A 15035-nucleotide genomic window follows, 5' to 3' on the forward strand; every position below is an offset into this window, starting at 1 on the left:
AGATGATAGGTGGACACCAAATATGGATAAGCAGCCCTGAAAAGTACTCAGCAACTCCTATACCTGAGATGCTAGTCCTCTGGAATACTCCTACACTCCAGTGAGCATTGTAACAGCCATGATAGTTTAGTCACCATTGCAAAAGATGAGGGAAATTCACTTAAGAACTAGACAAGGTTTTTAAATTTAAATTAAATAAAAACTTGTCTTAAATTTCAGTGGTTTCAATGCAAAAGTGGGAGAATAGTGAAAAATATGACTTGGCATTAAAAAAAAAAAAAAAGAGTAGAGGCTTGTGGGTTACCCAGAAAGTTCTAACCTTTGTATCTCATAAATACTTTTTTCAAGAAATTCCTTTATTCAAAGGATTTATGATGAAAAATACTATCTATATCCAGAGAAATAACTGATTATCTGAGTACAAAGTGAAGTATACTTAATTTTTTTTTCCTTGAGAATTTGTTTTGGGGGGGCTAGCTATGTTTTCTTTCTTTCATAACATGACTTTTATGGAAATGTGTTCATGAAAAGTAGGTGATATCACTTCTCAGTTGGTGTGTGGTGGAAAGAAAGGAAGAAAATCTGGAATTTTTGTTTTAAAAATAAAGGTAGAAATTGTTTTACATGTAATGGGAAAATAAAAAACATTAAAATATATCTTGTAAAGAATAGAGATGATAAGCACTATCTGACAAACACTAAATAACACCACAAAAATGAAATTGATTATATCATCACCTTGTGACAACTGATTACCAATGGCTAAGCCATTTCTGAATTGATTTTCTGTGAGAACTAAGGTCATTGATTTGTTATAGCAAAGATAAAAATCACCACCAAATTAGGAGAAAGCCTAAAGATATTGACAACAAAGCAATTACAACTCCAACTTAACCTACTCAAATAGTGATTGATGATAAAATGGCAAACGGAATAAGAAGATATCCACATGGATTAGTCTGTTTGTAGTTTATGTATCAACTTTTCTATAATTTGTTAACAGGGTAACAAGGAATGAAATATAGATTTTTGTTAGAATTCATTTTTAGGCACTTTTGCTGTTAGATTCCTAGTTCTCAATATCTCTTGACTTCTGATTGCCAGTATTCAGTACCTGATGACACAGGCACATTCAAAAGAAGGAAGGATTCAGATTGTATTAAGGAAGTAGTTATTACTGACGTTTTGACATAGAGATATCATGGCTTAACTCTTGAGCGTTCTCTCTACCTCCGTAGATATTTTGCACAGCACAATAGAGAAAAGATACTTCTCTTGAGAAAATACAGATACTAAATAGAAATGCAGGGGAAACCTCTTAAGAATACAGCACAAAGAATCTTCATTTTTCCTCCCTTTTCTTCTCTCTTTCTTTCTCCTCTTATTTCCTCCCTTCTCTCTGTTTCCTAAATATTTCTACCATTGTACAACAACAAAGCATTAACCCATAGTTTCTGATTTTCCAGGTATGGAAGAGAAGCTAGTGCCCTGGAAAGAAAGAAGTTGCTGTTTTTTCCTACATTTATATATTATATTTTATTATTTCTCTGATTATGCTCACATAAGTCCATCGTTTGTTATTGTTGCCATTGTTATCTAAATTAGAAAAAGATAGCAATATTGGATAATGGAGATTGGAAAATACAAAGACAATTTTAATTTTTCCTAATATCTAATGGGCAGTTTCACTTTTTACCAAAAGTAAATTGCACCAATATTCTAATTGCATTTTGTTGAATCATATTTTTAGTGAAGTACATATGAAAAGAAGTGCTATTGGTTTCCTTTTTCCTGTTTCCAAATTCATGTAGGTTTCTCTTAAGCATCTAAGAAAAGATGATTAAGTATGGTACAAGAGTCACTATAGTTAATCTTGTGTGAACAGACAGCAGGAGTTTAATGTGTTTGTCTTGAGCTTGTTATAAATGCTTTTCATGATCAAACACTGAATGAGGATTTTCCCTTCTCTACATCCACAAGTATTTTCAATGTCATAACATATGGTTTAAAATGGGGTACCCCCTTCAATAGAGTAAGCATACCACCAAAATCAGAACTTTGGGAAGGAAGACAGGAAGCAAGGAATTAATGAATTGACATATAAACCCTATCTAGCAGCATATGCAAAATCCATTCCCATAAACCTCCATTTTTCCAATAAGAAGACAGAAGTATATGCTCTGAACTCTTCTCCAGGGCCAAGCTTGGTCATTATAATGAGAAACCATTCTACTTCACTTTATTGTTCTATTTACACTGTTGCAGTCATTGTGAATATTATTCTGATTCTGCTTATTTAACTCTGTGTTCATGTCAGTGTTCCCAGAAGCATATAAGTTGGATCAGACATGGTTCAGGTCTTCATGGAGTTTACAAACTAGTAGTGGATAAGATGTGAACAATACATGTATTATATGCTATGATATATTTTGGTTGTTAGAAAATCGCAAAACAAAATATCATGTAAAGATTGTTGTTGACAAAGTGCTTTACACAAATGAGTATCTATCGATATTATTGATATCATATACATATTAAACACTGAACTCTGAAAGGTAAACCAAGTTCAGTTTGAGCCAGGTGGGAGTAAAAATCTTAATGGCTTATGATTTCTCCCATGAATTTCAAAATTGGGATCTAGTCACAAAAGACCCTCTACTTTCTTGCAAACATCAGCTTACTAAGGACATTAAATATAGAACAGGCTTCATTTGATAATAACAAAGAAAGAACTTGTATCTGAAACCTTAGCAAATAATAAAGAAGGTACACTTAGCTCTATTTCCTTCCCCAGAGATTAAGTACACAACTTCCAGAAACTCTTAACAATTAATAAAGGCACTCTTGTACTTTTGTCATAGGTCCCAATTCAGTTCAGAACTCATTTTATGACCCATTCCTTTTACTCTGGAGTGTGCATGTTCTGACATCTTTTAGGATGCCATTAGCCATCTGAGGCATACGAGGTTTCCCTTACTCCAGTGTGTACTTGGTTTCATTCCCTTACTCTCTCAGAATTCCTCCTTCCCTCTTTCTTCCATTAGATGTCCTGCCTCTCTCAAGGGTGCCATCACAAATGGTTAGCCTCCCACATGGTTACTGACAAAGAAAATCCATTTCCTTTCACCACAAATACACCGAAGCTTCTCTAAATCCCATCGAGAAGCATTAATTTCTCTTTTTAGTGCATACTTAATGCAGTTCTAACAAGTATTATCATCATCATCAACATCCAAAAGAACATGAGTAGGGCATGAATATAACCTTTGACTAGGTGGGATGTGGGAGGAGAGAAGGAGGAAGGGAAATTGCTATCAGTTGACCATATGCTATTTTTTTTTATTTAGAATTTTTTTTCCACAATATATATGCATGAGTAATTTTTTTTATAATATTATCCCTTGTATTCATTTTTCCAAATTATCCCCCCCTCCCTCCACTCCCTCCCCCCGATGACAGGCAATCCCATACATTTTACATATGTTACAATATAACCTAGATACAATATATGTGTGTAAATACCATTTTCTTGTTGCACATTAAGTATTGGATTCCGAAGGTATAAGTAACCTGGGTAGATAGACAGTAGTGCTAACAATTTACATTCACTTCCCAGTGTTCCTTCTCTGGGTATAGTTATTTCTGTCCATCATTGATCAGCTGGAAGTGAGTTGGATCTTCTTTATGTTGAAGATTTCCACTTCCATCAGAATACATCCTCATACAGTATTGTTGTTGAAGTGTATAATGATCTTCTGGTTCTGCTCATTTCACTCAGCATCAGTTGATTTAAGTCTCTCCAAGCCTCTCTGTATTCCTCCTGCTGGTCATTTCTTACAGAGCAATAATATTCCATAACCTTCATATACCATAATTTACCCAACCATTCTCCAATTGATGGACATCCGTTCAACTTCCAGTTTCTAGCTACAACAAAAAGAGCTGCCACAAACATTTTGGCACATACAGGTCCCTTTCCGCTCTTTAGTATTTCTTTGGGATATAATCCCAATAGCAACAATGCTGGGTCAAATATATGCTATTTTTTAAACACATTTCAAAGCAGCACTCTTAAGGTAAAGAGCAAATGAATCAGCTAGATTAAATGTCAAAGTCATATTTAAAAATTTGTCTAAAAACAAGATCTCATATTGTAACAGTATTTTAAATACTGATCCAAAGGAATGTCAGAAACTTTGCAGAGAAAATAATCAGAAAGATTAATAAAAGAGGACTAGTCAATGAATGGTATTAGGTTCTGCCCAGTGTTTGCTGAATTTAATAAAAATCATCTCTTATGTGCAGTGATAAGCAATGGAAGGAATAACAAGACAAATAAAGACATATTCATGGCTCTCAAGGAGCTTATATTCAATCAGGGAAGATAAAAATATGTACAGTTATCTGTAATGTAAAAAAAAAATGAACAAAATAGAATTTTCTAAGTGCAGAAAAGAAATAGTTGTTACATCTCCATATTGAGTAATTAACTCATACTGGAGAGTAAATGAAATACTGGACCAAGAAGAGACAATTTCTTCCTGTGGAAGAGTGGCAGGCTCTGTCTTGGAATTCAATCAAGCATAAGCTGAAAGGGTGAACTAAGTTAGAACTAGGGTTTCTCTAGAGCACAATTGGTTGAGAAAGAAGAAGGAAGTGAGCTGTAGAAAAGATGATTCAGGTTGAGTATATACACACACACACGTGTGTGTACATACATATGAGAATATATATACATATACATAAATATGAGGCCTACAAATATAAATTTATAGTGTGAATATATATATAAGATAATATATTGACGTTAATTCTATTAATAGATATGTTATATATAATATATTGACAAGAATGAACTCTGTGTGACCTGAGTGAGCCTTGTAAAATTATGTAAAATCACAAAAAAATGTCTTCTTTAATCTACAAACCCAAATGGTCCTGTATCTTCACAGAGCAAAATAAGCTTTCTTGGGGAAGTCAAAATCCCGGCAAAATTTCACATTTACTTGAGACTTCCCATAGACTCATACATAAAATGGGTCTTCAGAAAATGACTTTTTGTTATCAAACTGTGCATACCCTTTGACCCAGCAGCGCTACTACTGGGATTATATCCCAAAGAAATACTAAAGAGCGGAAAGAGACATATATGTGCCAAAATGTTTGTGGCAGCTCTTTTTGTTGTAGCTAGAAACTGGAAGATGAATGGATGTCCATCAGTTGGAGAATGGTTGGGTAAATTGTGGTATATGAAGGTTATGGAATATTATTGCTCTGTAAGAAATGACCAGCAGGAGGAATACAGAGAGGCCTGGAGAGACTTAAATCAACTGATGCTGAGTGAAATGAGCAGAACCAGAAGATCACTGTACACTTCAACAACAATACTGTATGAGGATGTATTCTGATGGAAGTGGAAATCTTCAACATAAAGAAGAGCCAACTCACTTCCAGTTGATCAATGATGGACAGAGGTAGATACACCCAGAGAAGAAACACTGGGAAGTGAATGTAAACTGTTAGCACTACTGTCTATCTACCCAGGTTGCATGTACCTTCGGAATCTAATGTTTATTGTGCAACAAGAAAATGATATTCACACACATGTATTGTACCTAGACTATATTGTAACACATGTAAAATGTATGGGATTGCCTGTCATTGGGGGGAGGGAATAGAGGGAGGGGGGGATAATTTGGAAAAATGAATACAAGGGATAATATTATAAAAAATATATATATAATAAAAAATTTAAAAAAAATGACTTTTTGCAGATCACTTCTTCCCTGAGAATGATATGCCCACCAAGAGAATCCCTCTTTAACAATAAAGCTTTTTTTTTTTTTTTTTTTTTTTTACCATAGTCTCTGGGTTTATTGAATTCCTTCACTCAGAACTCTCAGCTTTGGAGAGAAGGAACCCCACCCATTCCTGCCTAACCTCTTCATTGGTACCTTCATCCCTCATCAATATAATATAGTAATATAATATATAATAAAAATATGTGTTCCTACTTGTAGACCTCATAAACTATAATGGTGAATGGATACTGACCCATAATTCACTAGATCAAGATGTGAGGTGCAAGTGTTGAGGTGTGAGAAATGAGGTTGATCCCCTGGTAGCAAGAAAGAATTTACAATTCGATATGTAGGCTAGATTTGTGACAAAAATGGGTTTATTACACTGAGAACATAACTCAATGGGCTCTTCCAAAAGGACTTTAACAGAGTTTTGAGGTTTAGCCTTTGATTATATTGGGTTTTTGTGGCCCAAAGCTAATGAGCCATCTCCAGATGAATGAGGGACTAATTTTCAATTCAATAAAGTGTGGTGATTATCCCCCAGGCTAAGATCTCCAATTCTGTTGTAGGTGGAGATTACCATCTGGAAGTTTCCCCTAGGAACTGGTGTGTGGGATTGCTCTCAAAGATAAGGGGTTGTGATTCAAGACCTTTCCAACCCAGGTCCACCCTTTCCCCCCCAAAGATCAGGGGGACAGTTTATATCATAAGGAGTACTGAGGAATTGACTGGTTATTTGGCTAAACTTGTCTCCCCAAAGCTTTTCATTTCGAAAAAGAATTTATTAATTTTGTCCTAGATATAAATCTAGTTTTGTCTAGATTCTGGAATTACAAAGGCAAAAATGAAATGGTAGCTGCATGCTTTCTTCACCTTTTTCCTGTCCTGACATATCAATCTAGTTCTGAATCATATCTATTGGGTGTCATCCTTGTTCAAGCATACTTGTAAGGCCATGGAATCATACACAAAACATTATGTATGATAATTTGATTTTTCTCTTGGACAAAATATAGCTCTTTTACATATAAGTCTAACATTTATAACATTATAGCATCTCCAAAAAGACCATTCAAACAAAATGTTTACATTGAAAAATAGGAAATGGATTTTTAAAATGATATTGATTCTGATTATCACATTTAGAAGCTTAACCAATATAAAATTTTTAAATTATATTAAGAAATTCAAAAGGACCTAAGAAAATTAAAAAGTCAACAAGAATTCTTTAAGTATCAGCTATATGCTATATACTAAACACAAAGTGAAAAAAAATTGGTTCAAGTTCTCAAGGAACTCACCATTTAATTGGGGAGACAACATGCAAATAACTATACAATCAAGATTACATATGAAAATTTGAGATAATTAATAGAGAAAAGCCTCTAAAATCAAAGAGAAGGGGAAGTCTTACAGAAAGAGGGACTGTAGGTGAGAATTGAAAAAAAGTCAGGGAATCCAGACTGAGCTAAGAAGGGAGAGATTTCCAAGCGTAGGGGACAAACACAGAAATGCACCAAGGCAGGAAATGGAGTGTCTTGCATCAAAAATGGCAAGGATTCAGTGTCATTGACTCAAAGAGGAAATGGAGGTACAGTCAGGTAAGAAGGGATTATACTTGTGTGATCCACATTCAGTCCCCACAGTCCTCTGTCTGAATGCAGATAACTTTCTCCATCACAAGTTTATTGGAACTGGCCTGAATAACCTATTTGTTGAAAAGAGCCACTTGGGTCAGAATTGATCATTGCATAATCTTGTTGCTGTGTGCAATGTTTTCTTGGTCCTACTCACTTCATTCAGCATCACATCAGCATATAAGTCTTTTAAGGTTTTTCTTGCTATGCCACAGTCTCCTTGAATGGTCCTACCTCACTTATTCTGCCCCAAATCCCTGGCTATCACACCACCCCTCCCTCTTAATCATCAGAATATTTGATAAGGTTAAAAGATGTTATATTTTAGAATACCAAGTGCCTCTCCCCATCCTAACCTATCAGAATGTCAGATACCTTTTTCCATCAGAATATCATATGTCATCCCCATCTCCAGTGCCTCCCCCCATTATGTCATTGTTCCTGTCACCCTATAAAGAATCTCTGTACTCCACATTTGATACTGGATACTTGGAGACGAGAGTGTGATCCAATCACTTGATTAACTCTCTAATAAATTAAATTATTATAACTCTCTAACCTCTATCTTGCCTCAGTTTCTCTGGCATTACATTTTGGAGGTTCCAGTGAGATATTAGAAGCTGAGAATGGGATTAGAGGTTAGAGACTTCAGGTCTCCACCTTGGGTCTGGGGATAGTTGAAGATCTGGGTTTTTTCCCTTGGGAAAGGTTAGTTCTCTGTATTTCTTCTTTCATCTCCTCTGTCTCTCTCGCCTTTCTGTACCCAAGGTAGAGTTTCATACAATGCTTTTGGGATTTGTTTCCCCAAAACCTCTTCTGCCTCTAAGGGAAATGGTGGGTTCAGAAGGGGTTCCCTTCTTAGTTTATGTCCCCTTTTTTACAAATGACATTTATAACTGGAAAAGTCACAATCCCCCTTTTTCTAAGAAACCACAAGCTTTGATTAACCTTCTTGAATCTGTTTTTCATACCCACTAACCCATGTGGGATGGTTGTCAGCAGCTCCTCACTGCCCTATTCAATACTGAGGAGAGGGATAAGATTAAGCAAGAGGCTAGGAAAGCTGTACTGGGGGATCCATAGAGGAACATTGTGCTCAGGTAGAAGCTAGTTTTCCCAGCTTCCTGGGACCCCAACTCCCATCAGGGTCGTATCTTATCACAGATATCTTTTCCAGGGTCTTAAAGCTGCAGCCAGAAAACCTATTAACATGACAAAGATTTCTGAAGTTATTGAGAGTTCATAAGAATCCCCTGAAGTATTCCTAGAATGTCTACAAACTTGTAGCACTCTAGACCTGAATCTCCCAAGAATTATAGATCTGTGAATATTGCATTTGTTAGTCAATCTGCTGCAGACATACGCAGAGAATTGCAGGAGCAGGAAGGATTTGAGGGCATGAATATATCTCAACTAGTTGAGATAGCTCTGAAAGTCTTTAATAAGCAAGATATACCAGCTAAGGAAGCAGGTAAACAGTGTGCCAAGGCAGTAGTGGCAGCCATGAGAGAATCAAACACCTTCTCTAAGGGTTCTTCCCGACCCCCGTGGGCAGCAGTCATTAGGAACAGACCAGTGTGCCTATTGTAAGAAAACAGGGCACTGGAAGAGCGAATGTCCAAACCTAAATCGTCCCAGGAATATCCCTCTCTTAAGGGGGCAGACTGAGGCGGCCCTGGTTCTCTTTCTCTAGACCCCGGAGAACCAAGGGTATGTTTCTGGTCCATACAGGAGCCACATACTCTGCTCTAACAAAACCTTTGGGTCCATTAGCTTCAAAATCTACTCCTATACTCCTACTGTTACCCTTGCACTACTGAGCGCACAATCCATCTAGGGCGCAGCACAGTTACCCACAATTTTCTGGTCATCCCAGACTATCCATGGATTCTTTCGCATCTCAGAGGGGAGGTCAGAGGGAGGGATCTTGGTGGTACATGAAGGACAAAATTTTTATTCCACAAGCATTAAGCAGAATGCTGATGCAGGACTTGCATGATTTCACTCATTTGGGTGAAAAAAAATGCATCAGTTATTGAGCAGATATTACATAAAGGATGTTAGCCAACTGATGAGAAGTTATATTATAGATGTAACACTTGTGCCCAAGTAAGTATAAAAATAATTAAAGAGGCCCGGGTGGGAATCAGGCTTAAGGGAAACATCCCAGGGAGAAATGGGAGGTAGATTATCCTGAGATACAGCCATCAACAGCTGGATACAAATACTTGTTAGGTTTTATAGACACCTTCTCAGGGCATCAGAGGCTTTTCCCACATGAAATGAAACTCACAGTGGTAAAAAAATATATATATATATTAATGAATTAATGCCTCACTTTGGTCTTCCAGTAGCCATAGGGTCTGATAATGGCCCTGTCTTTGTTGCCAAAATATCACAAGGCATTAGCAAGGCACTGGGAATTGATTGGAAACTTCACTGGGCAAGTTGAAAGAATGAATAGAACACTTAAGGAGTTCCTTACAAAGCTTGTCTTAGAGACCCAAAGCTCCTGGGTCTCACTGCTGCCATTAGCATTACTCAGAAGTATTTGTACCCCAACAGACTCCCTGTGAAATTCTGTTTGGGAGACCACCACCTATCCTACCCTTGGTTAGGGAAGACATAATTGCTGAAGTCTCTAACTCCTCCCTTGTCAAGTTCCTACAGGCCCTGCAGAGAACTCAGAAAGACATCTCATGCCTGGTCCAAGAGGCCCTTCCTGTCCCTGTCACTGAGCCGGCTCATCCATTCCAGCCTGGCGATGCAGTTCTGATAAAGACTTTTTCTACCTCCGGCCTGGAGCCCAGGTGGAAAGGACTGCGTACTGTGATCCTCACCACACCCATCACTGTAAAGGTTGAGTCGATCTCCACCTGGATTCACTTCAGCCAAGTGAAACCAGCAGTCACCCCTGAGTGGAAAGCAGAGATCTGTGAAAAGCCCCTGAAACTGCAACTGACCTGCTTCTCAAGTCCCTGATTTCCCCTAAAGACATTGGGTGGGGAAATCCTGGGAAGATTAATGCTTGTAATCTCTGCTTTGTTACTACTGCTTTTGATTGCCCTATTGCCTGTATATCCTCCCTTAAGGGCTCCCCTTTACCCCCCTTTGCCGTTTCTCCAGAAATATAATTTCAGTGCTATTATGGGATTTTCCTTAGTCCTCCTCCTCCACCTCTCTCTGTTTTCCAAAGCTTCAGGAAACCCGCATGCTCCAAAGCCCACGTGGACAATGACCTTTAGGGACCTTGAGGGAGGTCCCTCCTTTTCTGCCACCTACTACTCAGGTTTAGAACCCTCTGACAGTAGATTCCACCCTGGTTTCCTGTTTCTACTTTAGGGCCCCAGTGCCCCCTCCACTCCAACTGTGCCTCAGTGGTTCTCCCTCCCAGGGGATGACTCCTTTAAGCTGACCATCCAAGTCTTTGACCAGCAGACCCAGACCACCCTGCAGACCCCCCTCCAATCATCCTAACGATCCAGCAACTGTCCCACCAGAAGTGGGAGAAGTCCTGAAAGCTCGCCCTTTGTTCCCGGGCAGGTAGCAGTTTTCAATTCAGACATTACCTCCTAGTTCTATGTATAGTTCCACCCCACTCCAAGGGCTCCATGAGACCTCTGACCCCCCAGCTAGTCCCTCCTAGAACATCAACCCTGGCTGATCCTATTCGGCCAGCGCCATCCCTGGCACCACTGGACTTTTCCCTGGCCAGAAGTCCCCTACCCTTCCTGACAGTCCCCCTAAATCCTTTGGTCCCCACTCCATGCCTGATTTACTGCCAATAGTGCACTCCTATTTGAACTCCACAAATCCCCAGCTGGGCTGTGATTGTTGGCTCTACTTTAACCCTGAACCCACTTATTTCGTTGGGATTGCCCTGGCAGACTCAGTTCCTGGGACCACTTTTCAATCTGCCTGTACCTGGGAGCAGCCAAAAATTATTTGGGAATCTTCAAGGCATAAGGATCTGTCTGGTGACTGCTTCCACAAGTCTCTCTGACCCTCTCCTCCATACCTGTAACCTCAGTTCCTTAATTAATATTTCAGCATCCTCAATGGATGTTGCATTTTGGTATCAAGCCCCTGAAGGTTCATGGTTTGCCTGTCGAGAGGGACTGACCAGGTGTGCCTACTCTAGTAACCCTCCTCAGAAATCCGGATCCTTTCTGTGTACTGGTAGTGACGTTTCCCAGCCTGTCTGTTCTCCCTAGAGGGGATGGGTGGAGCCACTTCCTGTCCCACTTTTCCCCCTGGAGTCTATCAGACAGAAACGTGCTCTGCCATTCCTTCCCCTCGTCGTAGGGCTCAGGCTGGCAGGTATTACCAGTCTCAGCACCACAGCCCTTCTGATGGACAGTTCTGGGTATGCTGAGTTAAGTGCACAAATGACCACAGACCTGACTCAGATCGAGTCATCCATCTCAAAACTGGAAAGCCTAGTTGACTCCCTGGCTGAGATGGTACTCCAAAACTATAGGGGATTTGACCTACTATTTCTGCAACAGGGAGGCCTGTGTGCTGCCCTAAACGAGGAATGCAGTTTTTATGCTAATAACTCTGGGTAATCAGGGAAAGTCTGGCCCTGGTTTGTTAGAATCTTGAGTCTAGACAACTGGAGCAGGGACAGGGAAAGAACTGGTACCAGTCTCTGTTTAATTCCTCCCTGTGGCTAACCACCCTTCTTGCATCCCTCATGGGACCCTTGCTTCCCCTTCTCCTCACCCTTGCCCTAAGTCCTTGCATCTTCTCTGGTCTTGTTCACCTCATCCCTTCCCAGATGTAGGAAGTCAAAATTACGGTTCTAAGACCTCCTGGGTATCAAGAGGAAGATGATTCAATGGTTTGAATATTTAGGAGAGAGAGTGTGGAATGTAATGCACAGTCTCCTTGAACTGCCCTCCCTCAGTTATTCTGCCCCAAACCCCAGGCCATCATACCACCTCTCCCTTTTAATCATCATAATATTTGATAAGGATAAAATATCTTATATTTTAGAATATCAGGTTTATTATCCCCATCTCCAGTGCCTCCCCCCATTATGTCATTGTTCCTGTCACCCTATAAAGAATCTCTGTACCCCACATTCGATACTTGGAGATGAGATTCTTATCCAGTCAATTGATTAACTCTCCAATAAATTAAAATAGTATAACTCTCTAACCTCTATCTTGTCTCAGTTTCTTCAGCATTACATTTTAAAATTATCCTGCTGATAATTTCTTATAGAACAATGATATTCCATAACATTCACATACTACAACTTATTTGGTCATTCTCCAATTGATTTGCATTCACTCAGTTTCCAGTTCCTTACCACTACAAAAAAAAAAAAAAAAAAAAAAAAAAAAAGACTGCTTCAAACATTTTTGCATATGTGAATCCTTTTCCCTTTTTTTGTGATCTTTTTGGGATATGGACCCAGTAGAGATACTGATGGATGAAAGGGTATGCACAATTTAATATCCCTTTAGGTATAGTTCCATATTGCTCTCTAGAATGGTTGAATCAGTTCACAACTCTACCAACATTTTTTTCCCCACATCTCCTCCAATATTCATCATTATCTTTTCCTGTCATCTTAACCAATCTGACAGGTGTGTGGTGGTACCTCAAGTTGTCTTAATTTGCATTTCACTGATCAATAGTGATTTAGAGCATTTTTTCATATGACTAGAAATTCATCTGAAAATTGTCTGTTCATATCCTTTGACCATTTATCAATTGGAAAGTGGCTTGTGCTCTTACAAATTTAAGTCAATTCTCTATATATTTTAGAAATAAGGCCTTTATCAGAATCTTTGGATGTAAAAATTTTTTTCTCAGTTTTCTTCTTCCCTTCTAATCTTGTCTGTATTGGTTTTGTATGTACAAAAAATGGTAAGGAGATTTTTCAATCCTTGTTTACCTCTGTTTACCATGCAAATCAACTCAAGATGCTAAAAAGAACTTGGAGATGTTGGTGAAGCTTGCAATTTCCCAAACTGCTGAGCTAACAAACAGTATTTTATGGGATTTGTATTTGAGGTCATTTCATCTACATACAAATATTCCACTTTGATATATTTCTTTATTGTTGCCATCACTAACAAAACACAAGATAACTGAAGGTATCTTTACATTTGAACAAAGAATCATTACCTAAATGGAAAAGCACTTGGTTCTAAAGTGCCCTTATTGCATGACTTTTGAAAAGCATCTGTAATATGTTGTCTACAAAGCCGGTGTCTGAATGACTCATTTTGTAAGCAATGTTATTTAAATCAAATCTGTAAAAGTGAAAATGCATGCATCAGCATAAATCGACCAATGCTCTTCAGGGAATAGGGCCTGTGCATATATATCAATAAAGTCTTTGGGAGACAGTTCCAGAGAGTACTTGAAAGAAAGTAATATTAATCCCTGGAAATGATTCAAAGAAAGAGATAAAAGAAGAAAAGGTCCTTATGTTTTTTGCAAACTCAATGCCTCCAGGCATTTCCACAAGCCTATCCACGTCCAATTGAACTCCTTTACTTTGAAGAAATCATGTTTTAAAGCAGGAAAATTGTTGGAGATTTGCCATACACAGGATTTCACAAATTTGCAAAAAAAAAAAACCTAAAACGGGGGAAATGTCAGTTAAGAGTGTACAAAATACTTCAGAGACTTTGAGATCACTTTTATCTGACCTTCTAGCAAGATTTTGAGAAATTCTGAGGGACACTGGGTAAACCTCATCCTGTTCTTAATAAATGTACTAATAGGAAAAGGGAAAGAATCTAGACAATGTATATGTCATGGAGAAATCAATCAGGAAGTCTTACTTTTTAAGATGTCTATATACTTAATAGTCTACAAATCCTAGGACAATATATTTTTAATGTGATTGTTACAAATAAAGATCCCACACCACCTTCCCTTGTTTAATAGAAGAACAATCACATCAAAAAGTTCACTAATGATGCAAGTGAATTGCTTTCTATAAACTATAAAATGGTATTGTCATCCTACTAAAATATTTATACATTATAGTGACTAAAGGACCCAGGAGGTTGGTAATGAAGTTATTGAGCATTTTTCCATTAATATGCTGGTTTAAATACTGTCCAGATTTATGGGGACTAAACATTGTGGTCATTTCAGTTTTCTTTCATCCCACAGGATACTTTCTAATCTTGTGAATTACTTCATCTCAGTCTTACATAGTCTCAATTGCCTTTTCTATCAAATGAAGGATTTGGACTAGATGGCCTCTATGGTACTCTCTAGCCAGGGATGTGCTTATAAATGCTTTTTAACTAGCTCTCTTAAAATAAAAAAATCTACAATATCACATACTTTTAAATTTAATCTTTGATGGACATGTATACATATATTGTATTTAACATATACTTTAACATATTTAACATATATTGTTCAATCTGTCATCTGGGGAATGGGTCGGGAGAAGGAGGTGGAAAAGTTGGAACAAAAGGTTTGCAGCGGCCAATGCTGAAAAATTACCCTTGCATATATCTTGTAAATAAAAAGCTATAATTAAAAAAAAGGAAAAAAAATTACTAACAAAATGCAGGTGATGGGGAAAAAATAAAATAAATTTAATCTTTGTAGT

The sequence above is a fragment of the Sminthopsis crassicaudata genome, chromosome 2, assembly GCF_048593235.1.
Source record: "Sminthopsis crassicaudata isolate SCR6 chromosome 2, ASM4859323v1, whole genome shotgun sequence".
Lineage (NCBI taxonomy): Eukaryota > Metazoa > Chordata > Mammalia > Dasyuromorphia > Dasyuridae > Sminthopsis > Sminthopsis crassicaudata.